The 21,969-nt window shown below is 44.7% G+C and overlaps 1 long non-coding RNA gene across 4 annotated transcripts in view; it reads right to left on the bottom strand.

The window, feature by feature from the left end:
* LOC149455897 (uncharacterized) overlaps positions 1-21,969 on the bottom strand; it is a 363,195-nt gene that overhangs the window by 317,269 nt on the left and 23,957 nt on the right. The window contains exon 2 of one of the 4 annotated variants that reach the window (XR_016314010.1): positions 18,071-18,122. The exons of the other annotated variants lie outside the window; for them this stretch is intronic. This is a non-coding gene — a long non-coding RNA (uncharacterized LOC149455897). The remainder of the gene's footprint in view (positions 1-18,070; positions 18,123-21,969) is intronic. 4 annotated transcript variants of the gene reach the window in all.

Genomic DNA, 21,969 nt, shown 5'->3' with positions numbered 1-21,969 from the left:
TGTCCCACTGCCCCTCACCTACCCTTCTGCGTTCCTCCTGTCCCACTGCGCTTCTCCTGTCTTGCTTCCCCGATCCTGTCCCATGCCCCCCTGTCACGTTGCCCCCCATCTGTCCCTCTGCGCTCCTCCTGTCCCACTGCCCATCACCTGTCCCACTGCGCTCCTCCTGTCCCACTGCCGCTCACCTGTCCCACTGCGCTCCTCCTGTCCCACTGCCCCTCACCTGTCCCACTGCCCCCCACCTATCCTTCTGCGCTCCTCCTGTCCCACTGCCCCTCACCTATCCTTCTGCGCTCCTCCTGTCCCTCTGTGCTCCTTCTCCTGCCCCACTGCCCCTCACCTGTCCCATTGCCCCTCACCTGTCCCACTACGCTCCTCCTGTCCCACTGCCCCTCACCTGTCCCACTGCGCTCCTCCTGTCCCACTGCACTCCTCCTGTCCCACTGCCCCCCACCTATCCTTCTGCACTCCTCCTGTCCCACTGCCCCTCACCTGTTCCACTGCCCCTCACCTATCCTTCTGGGCTCCTCCGGTCCCTCTGTGCGCCTTCTCCTGTCCCATTGCCCCTCACCTGTCCCACTGCGCTCCTCCTGTCCCACTGCCCCTCACCTGTCCCACTGCGCTCCTCCTGTCCCACTGCCCCTCACCTGTCCCTCTGCGCTCCTCCTGTCCCTCTGCCCCCCACCTATCCTTCTGCACTTCTCCTGTCCAATGCCCCCCCCGTCACGCTGCCCCCTAAATGTCCCTCTGTGCTCCTCCTGTCCAGCTGCCCCGATACTGTCTCATGTCCCCAGTCACGCTGCCCCCCACCTGTCCCTCTGCGCTCATCCTGTCCCACTGCCCCTCACCTATCCTTCTGCGCTTCTGCTGTCCCACTGCGCTTCTCCTGTCTCGCTGCCCCGATTCTGTTCTATGCCCCCGTCACGCTGCCCCCTACCTGTCCTTCTGCGCTCCTTCTGTCCCACTGCCCCTCACTTGTCCCACTGCGCTCCTCCTGTCCCACTGCCCCTCACTTGTCCCAGGGGCGTATTTGCCACGAGGCAAACAAAGCATTTGCCTAGGGCGGCACTTTTCAGGGGGGCGGCACGGCGATGTAAGTATAATTGGTGTCAGTGGGAGTAATAGTGTCCCATCATTAGTGTCAGTGTGGGAGGAATAGTTCCTCTCATTGGTGTCACTGACACCAATGAGGGGGCACTTTTCCTCCCACTGACACCAATGATGGGGCACTATTCCACTGACACCAATGATGGGGAACTATGCCTCTGGGCCTCTCACTGACACCAATTATGGGGCACTATTCCTCCCACTGATACCAATGATGGGGCACTATTCCTCCCCGACACCAATGATGGGGCATGATTCTCCCACTGACACCAATGATGGGGCACGATTCCTCCCACTGACACCAATGATGGGGCACGATTCCTCCCACTGACACCAATGATGGGGCATGATTCCTCCCACTGATACCAACAATGGGGCACTATTCCTCACACACTGACACTAATGATGGGGCACGGGGCATGATTTCCCATTAAACTGCACGGGGTGTGATCTTCCTTTGAAGTGCACGGGTCACGATTTATCACTGAAGTCTATGAGGTGCAATTTCCCATTGAAGTCTACAGGGCGTGATTTCCCTCTGAAGTCTATGAGGATTTCCCATTGAAGTCAATGCAAAGCAGTATGTGAACCAAGGTGCCAGGAAGCAATTTCTAATCCTGGGCCTGGGATTTGTTGAGCCCTGTACAAATGTAAATCTTATATCTCCAGGGCTTTTTTTTCTCAGAGAATAGGTGCAGGAACTCAAATCATCGAGCGGGTGTGGCCTAATTTTACAGTGGGAGTTAAAGAGACATTGTTGCACCAATGATCTCTGTATGCTATACTGCAGGGGTTTAAATTTCGAGTCCAGACCTACTAGCCGGTCACAAAACTTATTCCCCACCAGTTGCCCCACCCAACCTTGCCCAGGTCCACCCCCAACCCCGCCCCAACCCCAACCAAAGCTTATGAAATTACATTTTTCTTTAGAATAAATAGTCCGAAATATAAAACTGTACACAGTAATGTATATCCCAGCTCCCCTGTACTCCATTATAGTGATATGACATGTATACAGTAATCACAGTAATGTATATCCCAGCTCCCCTGTACTCCATTATAGTGATATGACATGTATACAGTAATCATAGTAATGTATATCCCAGCTCCCCTGTACTCCATTATAGTGATATGACATGTATACAATAATGTATATCCCAGCTCCCCTGTACTCCATTATAGTGATACGACATGTATACAGTAATCATAGTAATGTATATCCCAGCTCCCTGTACTCCATTATAGTGATATGACATGTATACAGTAATCATAGTAATGTATATCTCAGCCCCCCTGTACTCCATTATAGTGATATGACATGTATACAGTAGTCACAGTAATGTATATCCTAGCTCCCCTGTACTCCATTATAGTGATATGACATGTATACAGTAATGTATATCCCCCCTCCCCTGTACTCCATTATAGTGATATGACATGTATACAGTAATGTATATCCCCCCTCCCCTGTACTCCATTATAGTGATATGACGTGTATACAGTAATGTATATCCCCCCTCCCCTGTACTCCATTATAGTGATATGACGTGTATACAGTAATGTATATCTCCCCTCCCCTGTACTCCATTATAGTGATATGACGTGTATACAGTAATGTATATCTCCCCTCCCCTGTACTCCATTATAGTGATATGACGTGTATACAGTAATGTGTATCCCAGCTCCCCTGTACTCCATTATAGTGATATGACATGTACACAGTAATGTGTATCCCAGCTCCCCTGTACTCGATTATAGTGATATGACATGTACACAGTAATGTGTATCCCAGCTCCCCTGTACTCCATTATAGTGATATGACATGTTCACAGTAATGTATATCCCAGCTCCCCTGTACTCCATTATAGTGATACGACATGTACACAGTAATGTATATCCCAGCTCCCCTGTTCTCCATTATAGTGATATGACATGTAAACAGTAATCATAGTAATGTATATCCCAGCTCCCCTGTACTCCATTATAGTGATATGACATGTATACAGTAATCATTACTGTATACATGTCATCACTATAATGGAGTACAGGGGAGCTGGGATATACATTACTGTATACATGTCATATCACTATAATGGAGTACAGAGGAGCTGGGATATACGTACATTACTGAGTAATGTATATCCCAGCTCCCCTGTACTCCATTATAGTGATAGGACATGTTGTATACAGTACTTACTGTCCCCTCGAGTCCCCCGCGGCGGTGGAGAGGGTGTCTCCTCTCAGCGGAGGAGAGCAGACCTCTCCTGCACTTGTCCCCTCGGCGGCGGTGCCGCAGAAGTCGGAAACCGGAAGTTATAAACCGGAACTTGGCTTCACAATGAGGCTTGGAGCACAGGTGCAGTCGCTCCAAGCTTCATCTGTGCTCGCCGCTCTCCACAGAGGAATTGCTCCTCACATTTGGCGAGCGGGCGAGCGGCTTTTTCAAGCCCTGCTATACTGTATGTATGCTGTCCCTGCCTACCAAGTAAAAATCTTCCCCAGTGAAAACTTTACAAATTGTATTCCCTAAAAAAGCAAAACCCAACACTCACCTATGCACCTCCTATCCACTGCTCACCTCTCCCCCATGTCCAAAGCTCTCCTCTGTACCACTGTTCAAAGCTCACGCCTGTCCACAGCTCACCTCTGTATCCCTCTCCAAAGCTCACCTCTATATCTTTGTCCACAGCTCACCCGTGTCCCTCTCCAAAGCTCACCTCTATATCTTTGGCCAAAGCTCAGCCCTGTATCCCTCTCCAAAGCTCACCTCTATATCTCTGTCCAAAGCTCACCCCTGTACCCAAGCCCACAGCTCACTTCTGTACCCTTTTTCAAAGCTTACCTCTGTACCCCTGCCCACAGCTCACCCCTGTATCATGACCACAGTTCACTTCTGTACTCTCTCTATAAAGCTCATCTCTGTAACCCTGCCAAAGCTCACCCCATACCCTGTCCACAGTTCACCTCTGTACCCTACCCACAGCTCAACTCTATACCCCTGTGTATGGCTCAACCCTGTACCCCTGTCCACCTCTCACCCCAGTACCCTGCCCATAGTTCACCTCTGTAACCTGCCCTCAGCTCACCTCAGTACCCCTGTCCACCTCTCACCCCAGTACCCTGCCCGCAGCTCACCCCAATACCCTGGCTGCAGCTCACCTCTGTACTCCTCTCCAAAGCTCACCTCTGTACCCCTGCCACAGCTCACCCCTGTACCCTACCAACAGTTCACCCTTGCTCGCAGCTCACACATTTACCTCTGTCCACTGCTGACCTTTGTACCCTGCCCGCAGCTCACTCCTGTACCCTGCCCGCAGATCACCCCTGTACCCTACTCGCAGCTCACCCCAGTACCTTGCCCAAAGTTCACACCCTGTACTCCTCTCCAAATTTCTGCACCCTCCAGCAACAGAAGAATTGACTTTTATGCTAAAATAAATATTAAAGTTAAACTTTCACCAGTCTTATCTCTGCCCTCCACTCTTTTCTCATCAATTCTTACTTCTGCACCCCCCCCCCCCCACCTAATCTGCCCACACATTAAAAGGAAGGGAGAGCCAGAATAGAATTGCCAGGCTTAGTAGCTGATAAGCTGGAGGGTGGTAGGGCGGGATGGCTTACTAGCTGATGAGCGGGAGGGAGGGCACTGCACCATCCCCATTCAGAGGCGCAGAGATAAAGAGGCTAGTTAGAGCTGAAGCTGCAAGTGCTTAAGTCACTCAAATTAATGATTTGACTGCCGTGAATTCCGTCTGCACTGTGTGCAAAGGCAGGGAGAGCTGTAGAGAGCCGCCTGCTAGTTTAGCTCAGCTGTGCTGTCACAGGGGAGCCGGGCAGTAGATAGTGGTGAGCACAGGGCTAGTGTTGGAAGTAGCGGAATGCCATTCCGCCATGTTCCAGCTGAAAAAAAGCCCTGAATATCTCACTTTACTAGTTTCTTCCCCGGCTAGGAACACCAGGACCTGGAAATTACATTTTACATGCCACTTCTGGGTCATTAACAGAAATGGAAGATCCATTTACTGATCTTCCTCCCATCTACCCAGCGGCACACAGCATGCTGGTTCTGGGTTCACCGATTGGGTGTAGAACCTGGAAATCCAGTGAAAGCATGTGCTAAGATTGCTGGTGGGGGGATATCAAAAGAAAAGATTTATAGCCACCTTTTAGGAATAGTTCACCTTTCCGCCAAATCTGTCAATGCATATGTTCACCTTTCACAAAAAATAAATAATATATATGCATATGTTTTTTAATACGTTTCTATGGCTTTCATTTTTTTTACTCTTTTTCTATTCAACAAAAAAAAAAAAGGATCGTGATTGGCCGGCTCTAAGGGGAGGAAGAGGCCAGATTTATTTTTTAAGCATCTTGCAAAAAAGAGAAAGGAGTGTGATTGGCCGGCTATGAGGGAAGGAGGAGGCCAGATATTTTTTTTTTTTAAGCAATTTAAGAATTAACAATTATTTCTGGTATGCAGGAGATTTTTGTCCAGAAAAAAAGCGTGGCAATGGGCGCAAAATTTGCACCTAGCCTAGCAAATATTTTCATGGCGAGATGGGAACATGAAGTAATTTTTGGGAAGGTATGAAAAGGGTTAAGAACATGGAAGAGATTTATAGATGATATCCTGGTTATATGGAGCCACTACAGGTTTTTTTTAAAACACATAGAAAATAATCCACACGGCTTGGGTTTTTCCCAGACTATAAATGTTGAATCAGTAAATTTTCTAGATTTATGTATTTTTAAAGATAATCAGAGATTATATACCAAAACATACTTTAAGGAGACAGATAGGAATGAATACATGCCTACCTCCAGTTGTCACCATCCACAATGGATTCAGGGGATACCGAAGGGGCAGTTTAGTCGCATAAGAAGAAATTGTTCGAGGGTTACGGATTATATTGATCAATCTGAACTGATTAAACAAAGGTTTGTGCAAAAAGGGTATGATCCAGGTAGATTGGAAAAACAGATTTGAAATCAGTAAAGAATACATGGGAAACAGAAAGATAAAAACACTAAAAGAAATGAGACCTAAAAAAGAAGAAAAGAAGATGGAATTTGCTTTTATTTCCAACTTCAGTTGCCAGTATGGAGATGGAAGGGATTATGTGTAAGTACTGGCCTATATTAAAAAGGGATAACATTTTGGGCCTATTGTTACTGTCAGGGATCGTCCCCTGGCCTGCTCCCGGGTCATCACCTGCCTACAGTCATCTCAAGACCCACCAGGCACTCAAACCACTCCTGGCTCAGTGCCCTCTGTCCCCACTATCAGGGGCTCCGAGCGGGCGTAGTAAGAGGATGCCCTCCTCTCCACATCAGGCTCCCCAACCAGGTACGTAACAGTACCAGAAGGCCATGTCGGAGCCTTAGAGAAGGGCCTCTCCTCTAGAAGAAATCTGTCAGCACATTGCGGCACTGACACAAGCCGTCAAGGGCATGCAAGAGGGATATAACCGATTTGAAAATCGTTTTCAAACCCTATCTGTACCCGCACTTTCTGCCAGCGCCACAGCGACATCTGTTCCAACTGTCGCTTCGGGAGCTATGATGAACCCTGCAGTGATGCTGCTGCCCCCGGAGCCAAGGGTCCCCACACCCGAAAGGTTTTCTGGTGATCGCAACAAATTCAGGGCATTACGCAACGCATGTGAACTGTATTTTGCATTACAACCTCGCACCTTTTCATTAGAGGCAACCAAGGTGGGGTTCGTGATATCACTCCTCCAGGGAGAACCACAAGCATGGGCTCACAATCTGCTGGAAAAGGAAGACGTCAAGTTAGTTTCCTTAAATCGCTTCTTCGAGGCTATGGCTCAGCTCTATGACGATCCCCAGCAATCTGCATCAGCAGAAGCAGCTCTCCATTCCCATTAGCAGGGCAGCTGAGGACTATGTGACGGAGTTTAGGCGCTGGAGCTCCGATACCAATTGGAACGATGCTGCCCTACGCTATCAGTTCTGTTTAGGCCTTGCTGAACCCCTTAAAGATGAGCTAGCCTGTGTAGGGGTACCAAACACACTGGAAGAGCTCATTAATCTTGCTATCCAGATTGACCGCCGGCTTAGGGAACGAAGACTGGAAAGGTCTGCCAACCAAGTCCGCCCTATGTGGATGCTACCCAGGGCACCATCTCCAGCAAACATGGTACCACCTAGTCCTACCACACCCAGTGTTGAAGAATCCGAACCAATGCAAATAGGGTTGCTACGAACCTCACTTACTCCGGAAGAACGCCAACGCCGTGCCTCTATTACGGAGAACCCAGCCATTATGTATGAAATTGTCCCGCAAAGCTATGTAAGTCTCTGACTATCCTGCCTGCTAAACTACCACCTGCAACCATCAACCCTGCTCACAATGCCATTTCTGTCTCATTCCAGCTTCCGGGAAGACCCCTGCCAGTGTCCGCTATCATTGATTCCGGGGTCTGCAGCTGCTTTATCGACTCAACTTTCGCCCTGCAACATCAGATACCCTTAAAAGCCAAAACGCAGAGACTGACAGTATACTTGGCTGACAGATCCAACATTAAATCTGGGGCAGTCACTCAGGAGACCATTCCGCTACCCATTGTAATACCTCCATCTAGTCACAAGGAACTACTATGCCTGGATGTTATTGCAGCACCACTGTTTCCAGTTATCTTGGGAATCACATGGTTACAAGCCCACAACCCCAGCGCGAATTGGGTATCTGGTGAAGTGGACTTTAAATTGGCCTACTGCCACAAGCATTGCTTACCTCAACTTCCTGCTCAACCTGTGCCCCTACTGTGTATGGACATTGATGCTGAGGTATGCCAAATCGTTCCTGCAGCCTACCATGACTTCCTGGATGTTTTTAGTAAACGTGGTGCAGACACCCTTCCACCCCACAGACCCTATGACTGCCCAATTTAACTGCTACCCGGGGCTGAGATTCCCTTCGGTCGGATCTTCCCACTGTCAGAGCGTGAGTTGGAGGCACTGAAAGACTACATTGATGATAATCTAAACAAGGGGTTCATCCGCCCCTCCACCTCCCCAGCAAGAGCAGGTATCTTCTTTGTAGAAAAAAAAGATCATTCCCTCCGTCCACGTGTAGACTACAGCAAGTTGAACAATATTACGGTTAAAAACAGCTATCCCTTGCCATTAGTCCCAGAACTAATCCAAAGACTCAGGTCCGCAACCGTATTTACCAAGTTGGACTTAAGAGGGGCATACAATCTCGTATGAATCCGGGAGGGAGATGAGTGGAAGACAGCCTTCTGTACCAGATTTGGGCAGTTCGAGTACCTAGTCATGCCCTTTGAACTATGTAATGCCCCTGCAACCTTTCAGCACCTGGTAAATGACATTTTCAGAGACTTCTTAGATAATTTTGTGATAGTCTACCTGGATGACATTCTGATTTTTTCCACATCTATTGAACTTCACCGAGGACTTGTGCAGAAGGTCCTCGGTCGCCTCAGACTACACAGACTATATGCAAAGCCTGAAAAATGCGAGTTTGAACGCCAGAGCATTCAATTCCTAGGATTAATTATATCCTCTGAAGGCTTTAGGATGGACCCCCAAAAAGTCTCTGCCATCCTGGAATGGCCTGCACCATCTGAAAAAAGAGGAATACAACGTTTCATAGGTTTCGCAAACTTTTATAGGAGATTTATCAAAGGATTCTCATCTATCATTGCTCCTATCAACCAACTGACCAAACAAGGGGTCTGATTCTGTTGGACACCAGAAGCTCAAAGCGCTTTTGACTCATTAAAAGGACTATTTACTTCAGCACCCATACTAAACCATCCAGATCCAGCACTACCCTTTGTGGTAGAGGTAGATGCCTCGGAGAATGTTGTTGGGGCTGTCCTATCACAGCGGCAAGGCCTGCAACTCTTACTTCATCCAGTTGTCTTTTTTTTCCCGTAAGCTATCCCCTGCGGAGAGAAACTATGATGTAGGGGATCGAGAATTACTTGCCATCGAGCCAGCTTTGGAGGAATGGAGGTACCTTTTAGAGGGAGCAGCACACCCCATTTTGATCTATACCGATCACAAGAATCTGGAGTACCTGAAGACTGCGAGACGTCTAAAACCCCGACAAGCCAGGTGGGCACTTTTGTTTCGCCAGGTTTATATTTCACATTACCTACAGACCAGGCTCTAAGAATATCAAGCCCAATGTTCTGTCTAGGATGTCCAATGATCCTAAGGATCCTCCTACCCCTGATACGGTGCTCTCAGCAGGCAACTTCTGTCTTTTACAAACAGACCTTTTTTTACAAATTCAGCAGGCATCTTTAGGGGCTCCTTCCCCACCAGGAGTAACTCTATCCATTAGAGAAGGTTTACTCTGGTCAGTAGACAAGATCTTTGCACCAGAAAGTATCCGATTGGTCATTTTGGGGCTATGTCATGACCATCCCCTGGCAGGACATTTTGGGGTCCACAAGACTTTAGACCTAGTGCAGCGCCTGTTCTGGTGGCCTGATTGGGAGAAGGACTGCAAAGCTTATGTAAATTCCTGCCCCACATGTATATGTAACAAGGGCAACAGAAGCAAGACCTGGGGATTGAGGCCCCTACCAGTCCCTGTTCGACCTTGGGAAATTATCTCAATGGATTTCATTGTAGAACTGCCACCATCAGAGGGATGTTCGCCCATTTTTGTCGTAGGGATCGTTTTTCATAAATGGCCCATTTTATTGCCATGAAGGGAGTACATTCTGCAGCTGAGACTGCCCAAATCTTCATAAGAGAGGTGGTGAGGCTCCATGGTGTTCCAGGGAACATTGTCTCGGATCGAGAGGTACAATTCACTTCAAAATTCTGGAAAGCACTCTGTGAGAAGTTGAAAATGGGACTCTTTCTCTTCCACTTATCACCCTCAGACCAACGGGCAAACGGAAAGAACCAACCAGACCTTGGTACAATACATTCACTGTTTTACGTCATTTCCCCAAGATGACTGGGTATCAGTTTTATCCTTGGCCGAGTTTGTATATAACAATTCAAAACACTCGGCCACGAAACAGTCCCCCTTTTTCTCTAATTATGGATTTTATCCTGTGTTTCTATACAAAATAGTGCCTGAATCATCAATTCCAGCGGTCCAAAACACTTTTGAATTCCTTCAGCAAAACAACAAGGTGCTACAGGAGACAATCACAAAAGCTCAACTGGACAACAAAAGATTCTTTGACAGGAAAAAAAAGGGGGACCTGGTCCTGGAACCTGGTGAGGAAGTATGGTTGTCAACAGCCAATTTAAAATTGACTTATCCCTCAAAGAAGCTAGGTGCCAAGTTCGTGGGACCCTTCCCAGTAAAAAGAAAGATTAATGACGTAGCATACGAGCTTACATTACCGGAATCACTAAGGATTCACCCGGTATTCCACGTATCACTGCTCAAAACCTTTTCCTGGCCGGGGATTGGGGCCACCTGAGCCAGTGATCGTCAATGGTGAAGAGGAATATGAGGTAGAGACAATTATCGACTGTAGAAAGAGGAGGAACCAGCTCCAATATTTAATTAAATGGAAAGGATATGGACCTGAAGACAATTCATGGGAATCGGAATCCAACATCCACGCTAAAGACTTAATCTTGGCAATCAGACGCAGGCATCCAGAGAAAATGGCCCAGTTGGCATCCAGAGGCTGCCCTTGGGGGGGGGGAGCTGTCAGGGATCGTACCCTCGCCGATGCACATCTATGCGCCTGTGCCGGATCCCTGTCAGCTGTGGCAATGCACATGGGAGCATGCGGTTACACACATGCGTACTGGCGTGCACATCATTGCAAGGCGGGCTATTTAAATCACCAACACACTTTAGCCTATGCCTTCTGGTCTACAACATCCTGTACTCCATAACCTGATTCTGTTGCCTATATCTGATCTGACCCTGACAAAGAAAGAACTCCGCTTGCACCGACCCAGCTTATCCCTGACTATCCGCTTACCTGCTCCCTTGTACCTGATCTGTCCGATTGATCCTGACTTGGCTTGTCTGACGCTGCTGCACCTACGTTCCTGTATCCGTATCTGGCCTATATCCTGGTTACCGCCATACCTACCTGCTGCTGAAACTACGTTCCTGCATCCGCACCTGGCCTGTATCCTGGTTGCCGCCATACTTACTTGCTGCTGCACCTACGTTCCTACATCCGCACCTGGCCTGTATCCTGATTGCCGCCATACCTGCTGTTGAAACTACATCCCTGCATCCGCACCTGGCCTGTATCCTGGTTGCTGCCATACTTACCTGCTGCACCTACGTTTCTGCATCCGCACCTGGCCTGTATCCTTGTTGCCGCCATACCTACCTGCTGCTGCACTTACACTCCTGCACCCGCACCTGGCCTGCACTCGGATCGTCCGAGTCATCACCTGCCTACAGTCATCTCAAGACCCACCAGGCACTCGTGCCACTCCTGGCTCGGTGCCCTCTGTCCCCACTATCAAGGGCCCCGAGTGGGAGTAGTAAGAGGACGCCATCCTCTCCACGTCAGGCTCCCCAACCAGGTACGTGACAGTTACCAAATAAACCTGGGTTTATATATAGAAAGGCATCGAATCTACGGACCAAGCTGGTTAAAAATATAATTTCCCCTCCAAGGAAAAATCCAATTAAGATGTTTGATCTCAAAGGGTTTTTCCCATGTAAAAAGTGTAATATTTGTAAAACAACAGGGATGAAAACTAGGAAAATAGAGAGCTTTATGTCACAGGTCACGACAAAAGAATTTAAGATTGATTAGTTCATAACATGCACTACCCCTTATGTGACCTATTTATTGGAAACTTCATGTAAACTTCAATATGTAGGCAGAACGACTAGGTCACTGTGTAAAAGACTCAGAGAACATGTCTCTAATATAAAGAAGGGGAAGAAGGACCATCATTTGTCCAGGCATTTTAGAGACGTCCACAAATGTGATCCAACACAATAACGATTTTGTGGAATAGATGAAGTGGAGGGACACTGGAGAGGAAGTAACAAAATTATAGAAATCTCTAGAAATGAAATGTTTTGGATTTTCCAACTGGACACTTTGAAACCTAAAGGTCTGGATGTTGATCTGGACCTTAATTGTTTTATTTCAGACACATAAATAGTTTTACTATATATTATATTAAATAGGGATTTAAGTCTAAATTTTCTAGTTGTCCACGTCCCATCTCCCATACCCAGCTCTGGGATATTAGCATACTGGTGGAGTGTAATGGTAATTACTATTTATATTCTAGACGGGCTTTAAGCTCAGTACAGAGATACCGTTTGCATGACGGGTTCTATTAGTTTCTAGTCTATTTTAGAATAGATATTTAGGGGATTAGGAGTAGTTGCCTTTCCACTGGATTAGAGGTATTTTAGATGAACGTTTGGTATTTTAATACATGGTAATTGGGTTTTATTATAACTGTGTCTAGGTGCCTTATTTCTATTTTTAAACTCATTCATTTTTAACCAAAATTGTATAGTTTTATATAGGGGTAAAATATTCCCATTTATTTGTCCACTAATAGATAGATTTACGAGGTATTATATGCTATGGGGATTATTTATAGGATTCATTTGCATATAGTGTTATGGATATTGTATATTAATAACAATTAATTAATTTATTCATATTTATTCATGAGATAGTCAGGAGATTTTTTTAAAATTGTGTATTTATTATTATTTATCTATTTATCCAATATTTATTTGAATAGTGGATGAATAGTGCATATACAATTTATACCACTAGATGGTGTTAGGTATAATATTATGCATTGCTGCTATTGTTATCGTATGCCCGGGTGTATATGTGTGCGGGTGTATATGTGCGGGTATAGAGTGTTATGCCAGTTATGTCCCCATGATATGTATATAGAGCATTATACATACTAGCATTTATATACTGGCCCATTTGAGTTGGTGGTTTTCATTTATTTTATCAGTGGGCTAATGCCCTATTTCAAGATGGCGCTATCGGTCTGTGTTAAGGGGAGGAGTGAGAGTATATAAGTGGCCGCCGGTCTGACGTACGCACCCTTTGTGAAGAAGTCGGAAGTGACGAAACACATCAAGGACTTGACATCGGACATAGACATAGACCGGAAGTTGCGGAGTGGCCATCTTGATTGAGGTTTATTCACTGATTGACGTTTTTTCTGAGGATTCATGTTCCCCACAATGGAAGATAATGCGTTTTACTACTGTTTTAATTGTAAGCATAACTTTAATAAACTAGACCCTTTTTCTAAGACTTACTACACTATAAGGATCTTGTTTTTTGACCCATGTTGTGATGCCATATGGAGATTGAACAGGGCAGGGATTATCAGATGAGGAGAGCCATTTATACTTGTGGAAGTGTTTAGTCCGGTAAGGTGCATGGTGTGTAAGGTGACGGGGAGTGGATTTACATTACACTAATGCTGTGAAATATAAGGGGAGCACTTTTTGGTATCCCAAAGAATATTGCACTATTATATGTTTTTTGTCGGAGGTAATACCGATGGGAGAAAAGGACGGCATGGAGCACCAGTTTTTGTGGATTATTATGAGATAGAAAGTCGTTTACAAGCTTTGATAGGGTAAGGGTGTTTAATACAGCCGCTTAGAAGTGGACACTGAGTGGCGTGACACTTTATTAGCACCGGGTGGTTATTATATTCCCTAATGTTTTGTGGGGTAATGCACTATGTAGAATTTTCTTTTTGAGGAACACATGGATATAAAGAATGCCTTCATGAAGGTGGACTAATTTTAGGAGCCCAAATTCACATTGATTTGAGGATATCACACACATCGAGAGACTGTTATCTTAAATACTATCTCCACCATCAGGAGCTCTGGTGGAGACGGGTTGGTACTTAGACCCTGCACCTCGGGTAAGCCTGCATCATCCATTAGGATGACCTGCCAGTGTACTTATCCTGCTGGTCTGTGGGAACCTCTCTACTGCTATAGCTACTGGTCTTCGAGCCTGAACCCCAGGACATGACCTATTCACTGATCTACCTCCCCTCTACCCAGCAGCATCAACCATTCTGGTCCTGAGTTTCAGATGGGCACAAAAAGTCTGGAAAAAATAATGAGGGTGCATGGGGTTAAAAGGCATTCTTGGGGCATGTGGAAGAAATCCAGCAGAAGTGCTTGGGTATAACTTTAATTTTTTACACAATTTTTTCTAAGTCTTTTTTTCCCCATCACATAGGGGACATAAAGTCCCTCATGTGATGCATTTTTGGTGACTGACTCTTGATGTCTCACCTGCTCTGAAATGAAACTAATAGAGTGCAGTTCCCATACTAAGCTCGAAAGAGCAGGGCCCTCGAACCCCTCGTGTATCACATTGTATTGGTATTGTTCTGTCACATGTTCTGTCCCCCTTTGTAATGTACAGCGCTGAGCGAACTATTGGCGCTTTATAAATACTGTATAATAATAATAATAATAATACTGGCTGGGAAAAGGGACACCACCACTCAGAAGTATCTCTTATATGTCCCTTCTGAGTCATTAACGGGAAGGGGAGATCAGCAAATGGACATTCACAGATCTCCCTACCATCTACACGGTGGCATCTGCCATGCTCGTCCCAGGATAACCGGGATCAGGCATGGAGCCTGGAAATCTGGTGGAGGAGGAACCAAGATTGCCAGTGGGGGACACCAGAAGAGGAAGATTGGGTCCACTCTGTGCAATACCATTACACAGAGAAGGAAAGAATTACATGTTTGTTTGTTATTTTAATTTAAAAAAAAAAACAAAAAAAAAACAACAGAATTTACAACCGCTTTAAAAGGTAAGGGAGAACTCCCTCCCTTTTACCAGCTATGCTGGGGCTAGGTTTGCTACTAAGCACAGTGCGGGGAAATACAAGTGTAACATGGTGCAAAAGGAACTTAGACTTTAGAGCAGTGGTTCTTAACCTTGTTGGAGGTACTGAACCCCACCAGTTTCATATGCGCATTCACCGAACCCTTCTTAATTGGAAAAATAAAATATGATTTTTAAAATTCAAAACATAGGTATATATTTATACATAGGTGCACAAAATGAACAAAACCGTTAAGAACAAAGAACAAAACCATTAAAACATGTTTTTCACACAAAAACAAAAACATAATAATGAATATTTACTGCACGAATCATATGAGTTGGGTGTGGGTCTTCACCTCCGCTGAACCCGCGAGACTGACTCACCGAACCCCTGGGGTTCGATCGAACCCAGGTTAAGAACCACTGCTTTAGAGGGTTAGTTCACCTTTCCCTAAAATCTGCCATGGCATTTTAAGTGCCTTGCAAAGAAGAGAAAGGAGTGTGATTGGCCGGCTATAAGGGGAGGAGGAGGCCTCATTTTTTTTTAAGCATCTTGCAAAAAAACAGAAAGGAGCATGATTGGTTGGCTATAAGGGGAGGAGGCCGCAATTTTATTTTTTTTAAGCATCTTGCAAAAAAGAGAAAGAAGCGTGATTGGCTGGCTATAAGGGGAGGAGACCGAATTGTTTTTTTTTTTAAGCATCTTGCAAAAAAGAGATTGATTGGATGGCTATAAGGGAAGGAGAAGGCCTGATTTTTTTTTTCTAAAACAGATCTGGCAAAAAAAAAAAAAGAAAAAGATTACCAGACTTTCAGTGATGGGGAAGGCCAGATTTTTATTTTTGTCATTTAGGGTTTGTTCACACCATGTTCATTTAGCTGCATTTTAAGGAGTGTGATTGGCCGGCTATAAAAGGAGGAGGAGGCCAGATTTTCTTTTTTTCTTTAAGCATCTTGCAAAAAAGAGAAAGGAGCATGCTTGGCAGGCTATAAGGGGAGGAGGAGGCTGCTGGATTTTACTTTTAAAAACATCTTGCAAAAAAGAGAGCTTGACTGGTTGGCTATAAGGGGAGGAGGAGTCAGGATTTTTTTTTTTAAACAGGTCTGGCAAAAAAAGAAGAAAAATGAAAAAAGGAATGTGACTAGCAGACTTTCAGTGATGAAGAAGGCCAGATTTTTATTTTTGTCATTTAGGGCTTGTTCACACCATGTTTATTTAGCTGCATTTTACTTCATGCCATCATACATGTGTGGAGGTGTACAGTAAAATGCAACTCAACAGACATGTTATGAACAAGCCTTTATTTAGAATTACTGCACCGGATGGTGCTAACGTGAGACCCCTTCGGTATAATTTAATAACCACCCAGCCCAGAGAATGAGTATATGCAACTTTCTGAAAGCGGAACTAAGCTTCCATTGCCATAATCAGTGAGCAGGCAGGCTTTTTATTGCTAAAGAGACATGCAGTGTTTTTGCAGTAAAATACAGCTACCTGCCTGCCCGCTGTCTTCTCTGGCTATGTAAACTGAGCTGCACATGCGTATGGTCACTGTGTGCTGGGATGATGGCCTTCTGAGCATGTGCAGAAATGACTTCATCCTGCACCAGCCAACGAAGATGGCTGATAACTAACACTGCCAGGGGAATCATATGGTCGTGTGTGAAGATATGCGCATGTGTATAATACAACTCTCAAAAACAAGAACTGGACGTGCCCAACTCATGCACATGCGTAAGCACATTAGCATGGTCATTACACTCACGCACATGAGCATGAGTAAGCATGGGTGTTTGGCACCCACTTGCCTATTTAAAGCTGCTGTAGAAACCAGAGGATTGCTGAGTGGTCGTCAGCTCCTACTGCCTGTGACCTGATTCTGTGCTCACTCCTGTGTTTGGCCCGATCTGTTTGACTCCGCTTGTTCCTGATACTCTGTTGACTCCGGCTTGTGACCTGACTCTGCCTCCTGCCAGCTGTTCCCATACCTTCTCTGCTAAACTTTACTTTCCCTGGCCTGGCTCGGAGTACGCTCTGGTTCTCGATTCTGTACCTCGGCTACCTGGCTACTACCGACTTCTGCCCACCTGAGATCCTGCATCCACCTGCTCACCAGCTTGACTACTGCCTGCTCTTCTGCACCTGCTACAGCGCCTTCTGTATCTGTAAGTTCACCAGTCTGCCTGCTGTCCGGCATCTCTTCCAGCCAGGATCTCCAGCAAGGCACCCATGCCCCTCCATGCCCTGTTATCACCTGTCATCAACTCCAGGTGAAACAGGACAGGAGGTGTAAGGGAAAGCCCTCTCGTCAGCTTGGCCTCGACCAGGTATGTGACAGTCACCTAGGAGGACATGCCATTGAGAGACAAGACCATTGAAGGAACAGTAAGGTTAGCTCCATTTTAAGTGTGAAAACAGGAAAATGTTTCTTAAAAAAAAACCACTGCTTTAATAGTGATTTTTATTCTAGGGTCTCATATTCTATCATGTTTAGGGTTTTTTTTTTTTTAGAAAATAATAAAGATATATATCTTCTATAGCTCTTGTCAGGTGATTCATTTAGTTATTTAAGCCTAATTATACACTCAACAGCCACTTTATTAGGTAAACCTGTTCAATTGCTTGGTAACACAAATTGCTAATCAGCCAATCACATGGCAGCAACTCAATACATTTAGGCATCTAGACATGGTCAAGACGACTTGCTGAAGTTCAAACCGAGCATCAGAATGGAGTAGAAAAGGGATTTAAGTGACTTGAACATGGCATGGTTGTTGGTGCCAGATGGGCTGGTCTGAGTATTTCAGAAACTGCTGACATACTGGGATTTTCAGGCACAACAATCTCTAGGATTTACAGAGAATGGTCTGAAAAAGTGAAAATATCTAGTAAGCGGCAGTTGTGTGAGCGAAAATACCTTGATGATGTCAGAGGAGTATGGGCAGACTGGTTGCTGAGACATTCAAATGGTAGGGTTAGAATTTGGCGTAAAAAACATGAAAGCATGAATCCATCCTGCCTTGTATCTATGGTTCAGGCGGGTGGTGGTGGTATAATACACACACACATCAATTCAGGGAAGTCAAACCTCTTGCTCTATATGTTGAATTTATTCCAGGTAACAACTGCACAACAATGGTTGAGCTTACCTGCACCTGGTGAAGAGTGGGGACACTTGAAACGCTTGTGCAACTGTTAAACCTGAAATGAATTAAACATATTGATTGAGACATTTTGGAATGCAACGACTTTTCTGGATTGATAGGTCTATGTGACAGTTTGGAGCCTGTCAGTTACCGGCTATATTTATATATACTGTATCTCTAATCTTACAAATGTATCGGGCTACATTGGATCCAGTCAAGATCTGTATATATATCTCCAATGGCCAATTATATACGACAGAAGCAGAGCGCACTGGAGAGTGCAGACAAAACCACTTTAATAAAGAAAAAATGAACATTGTACCTGCATAAAAGTGAGTTGATCAGTGCCTATCACCAGAGTCAGCTCATCCAGAGGTACTGTATACCATATTCCAGATGTAAATTTACTTTCATTGAGAAGTTGACTATGGAAACTTTCCCCCAATTGTTTGGGATTTTTATAGGCAGAAATACTCAAATATGTAAAAAAGTACAACGTTTTGTAGTTGCACAATAAATAAAACAATACTTTTAAAATACAGTCATGGCCAAAAATACTAGCACCCCTACATTTCTGTCAGACAATGCACCACTTCGCCCCAGAAAATTGTTGCAGTTATAAATGTTTAGGCATTCTCATGTTTATTTCTTTTGTTTGTATTGGTATGAGACAAAAAAGTAGAGGAACAAAAAGCCAAATCTGACACATTCCATGCAAAATGCCAAAAATGGACTGGACAAAATTATTTCGACCCACCAATTATGGTACATAGATAAAAATAGAAATGTACAATTTGTTATGCAAGACCCCAAGCGTTTCAGAGTCATAATGCTCCTTCTTCAGGGGAATTTATGCGTAAAGGATAGTCTAATCTATGGAACTGAAATTGCAATTATTGAATACATACACTATCAATATATAGATACATGTTGCATCTGAATCAATATATCCATGTAAGTATGCAATACTCACACTAGAGTGTGAAGGAATTAGCCTTTCAGCATTACCATACCGCCATATTGTCTCTTGACCTGAGATCTGCCATTTTAAGATAAGAATCCATTTTGAGATTTATGTCAGTACTTAAAGATGAATTTGTGTTTTAAGACTGTTTCTTACTTTCGATAAGAGTCTGAGGTTCCTCTTTTCCCTTCAGATGTAACTTCCTTTTTTCCTCTACCGAGCACAAGACTGAAAGTCTGCGGTGGGCTTTTTTCCTGTTGGAAGAGTATTAATAAACTATAGCCAGCGCTAAAAGGGAAAATGTCTACTTTCTATATTAATGTTTGACGTATATAATAATAATTAACATAAATGCTAAATGATTGGGCATTACTGACGTATATAATATTCTGATTGGTCAATGCATACCTGTCAATTGATTGGTTCTTATATTTCCATGTATTGTTTTAAGTTTCATATATAAGTTTGAACACGGAAGAATAAATTCAGTTCCTTCTGAGATACCACCTTGTGTCTGTGTGCAATTTCCTGTATCTCAAAGGGGACTCCAGGCCTGTAGACAGACATTGATCAGGGCCAGGGGACTGACGGGAGTCGGTAGCTACAGGAAGGAACGAGAGGAGCCAATTCCTTTCAATTGGGGGCTCGTGTCCGGGATGAGATAATCATCCTTTTCGGTAGGTAAGATTTTTTGTCATTCTGTCAATTAGTCTGTCTTGCCGGAAGGGCTCTGATTAAAATCTCATGCCCTTAGGTAGCACCGGGCTTCGCGTCTAAAGACGCTAGTGGCCAGGCGCAAAGTGCTGTGGGGAGCACAAGGTCTTTTGGAAAAGACCAGGAGCAGTTTTGGGAACTGCACAGTCTCTTATGAGAAGGGGCTGAAAAGAGTTTCTCTGAGAAGAAACCAGGAAAAGTCCGGGGCTGATCAATTCTGTCTTGCAACTCTTTGCTTTTCTTCCTATCGCATAGAAGTATAAGATAATTTGTTTGTGTGACACAAGTGCCCAGTTGGTAAGTGTATGGGCCAGAGGTCACTGAAGGTATTGTCAACTTCCGTTGTAAGACGCACCACCCCTTTAGCTAGGCCTTATTGGCTGATGACCTAGAGAAGGTGATAGCATGGTGACACGGAGTTGGGTGCCTATGTAAATGTCTTGTTCAAATTGTGTTGTAGGCTTATTGTTAGAAAAGTGGGAGTTAGTCAGAGTCAGGATATTATTAGAAGTATTGTATATCCAGGTTATAATCTCCACTTTTGGTCAACCACTAGAGAAAGACCCAATAAATATCTTAAGTCCAGACATTTTTATAAAGTAAATTGTCATTTGGAAGTTGACCCCTGTTTTTTGGGACAGCCTATAGGACAGATTTGTAACACAGACCTTTGTAAGTGTAAAAATGGGAAGTGGTCAAAGTAAGGATAAACTCCCTCCCCCAAATGTTGGTGAGACATGTAAAGATTATGTAGCCCGTATCTGTGGGACAGATTACTATCTAGTTAACCCCTGGGTGGATAAATTAGCAGACTGGAGTGAATTCATGGGAAGTGTTGACCCGTTCCCCCGTGATGGGAGCAATAATATTTTTCATATGGATATGATTAGGGGTCTCTGTCTGGGGGATAAACAGGCTTTCCCATGGTATAAGGGAGATCCTGTGTGGGATCAGAAATACATGACCAAAGGTGGACAAAATTGGTTAGAATTTGCCCCTCTCTGGTTTCATAGACAAACTGGGAAACAAAATAAAGCCAAAGCTAGAAATGTAGATGCCACTAAAATACATGCATTAGAGTCAGAAATAGACAGACCCACACACCCTCTCATGCCATTCCCTCCCCCATATGTCCCATCTGTCCCACAGCCCACAAAACTTTATCCATCTCTTACTGAAGAAGATATTGATTTTTTAGCCGGACATTATGCAGTCCAACACCCCACTGCACCTCCAGCACCAACACTTCCACAGACCCCTCAAATACCTAGTGCTGTTCACATTTCTACCACACAGCCTAGTACAGTTCAAACTCCCGCGCCCTCCCAGGGTGTGGTTCAAAGTCCTACCACACAGGGAGCGACAGGGGGAATAGCTGTTTCTTCAACTACTGAAGCAGATGACTCACTTGTTGATGAATCCGCTAGTTCAGGCTCTCTGCTGTTCAGAGCAGCTAATAGTCTAGGTATAGTGGACATGCTAAGTCCATCACACACACGCCATAATACCCAATATGGTATTGATTCCAATACACAACAGATGCCCTTCATGACAATAGGAGACAATCTATTAAAGAAACCCATTGAGATAGAAGACATAAATAGGATTGTCAAACATTGTCCAAGACCCACTGTTTCTTCAACGGCTACTGTGAGCTATTTGAAGAAAGCATGTAAAGGTAGAAATTACACACAAGAGGATATGCGCCTTATCCTCGATGGAATATTGGGACAAACTTCCCCCTGGAATTGGGGTAATGTTGGGACCATATCCATCCTAGAAGCAGGCAACATTACTGCCACAAATTATAAATTAAACACAGAAGATGGTAGGGACAATATGTGGAGAGAGGTCTCAGAAGAAATGGAACGAGCTTTCCAATCTAGATCCTCCCTCCCTACCGCAGTAGCCTGCAAGCAAAAGTCAGGAGAAACTGTGTTAGATTTTTGGAAAAGATTTAATGAGACATGGACACAAGAGGCAGGACTGACATTGCAAGACACCATGCATAGTCTACTGATTCAGACTTTCCTGTCCAATCTAAAACCCAGTGTCATGTTAACTGTAAAACAGATGATTTCTGAATGGCCCACTTGTACCAGAGAACAATTTCAATTGAAATTGACTGAGAAAGATGCTGCCGGATGTCTAGAGATACCCAAGGCGGTGGCCACTCATTTTCAGGAAGATCCCTTTCCCCACACAAACCCACCGTACAAGAGAA

This window comes from Staurois parvus, unplaced genomic scaffold (assembly GCF_062004578.1).
Source record: "Staurois parvus isolate SC_StPar_1 unplaced genomic scaffold, SC_StPar_1.0 ptg000385l, whole genome shotgun sequence".
Classification (NCBI taxonomy): Eukaryota; Metazoa; Chordata; class Amphibia; order Anura; family Ranidae; genus Staurois; species Staurois parvus.
Note: the sequence above shows the minus strand (reverse complement) of the source record. Positions and strands in the feature narration are given on the sequence as shown.